General features: G+C 34.5%; 1 protein-coding gene across 1 annotated transcript in view; it reads right to left on the reverse strand.

Annotated features, from left to right (window-relative positions):
* LOC119585415 (myosin light chain kinase, smooth muscle-like) overlaps positions 1-444 on the reverse strand; it is a 13,868-nt gene that overhangs the window by 7,616 nt on the left and 5,808 nt on the right. The window lies entirely within an intron of this gene.

Genomic DNA, 444 nt, shown 5'->3' on the forward strand with positions numbered 1-444 from the left:
TTAGGTCATGGTCTTATAAGAACAAGAAACTCCTATTCTAATTAGAAATTATGATAAGATTTGTGCTCGTCTTTTTTCTCTAAAACATTTGTACATATCTATTAAGTTTTCTTTTCTTTATCTATCACCGGAAATTAACTGATGGAGATGAGACGAAGGTACTATTAAGCAACTTAATTACAAAATACCTTCTCAGCCGCTTTTCCGCATTCATCTCTCCTCTGCCTCTAACAATAACTTACATGCGGGTCACTAACATTTTCAGAGAATTACACCCTTTTATAGAAACGTCTTTTGTTGAACTTTACCGTTTGTGTGAGTCAGGTTTCCAATCATCTCAGGTACTCGTACAAGGGAAGAGTACTGGGAATGCTATAAGTGTTTTGTTGCACAATGATGGGTATTTTCCTTTACTTATATATTCCTTTGCCTATGTATAAGTTT

Source organism: Penaeus monodon, chromosome 19 (genome assembly GCF_015228065.2).
Source record: "Penaeus monodon isolate SGIC_2016 chromosome 19, NSTDA_Pmon_1, whole genome shotgun sequence".
In the NCBI taxonomy this organism is placed as follows: Eukaryota; Metazoa; Arthropoda; class Malacostraca; order Decapoda; family Penaeidae; genus Penaeus; species Penaeus monodon.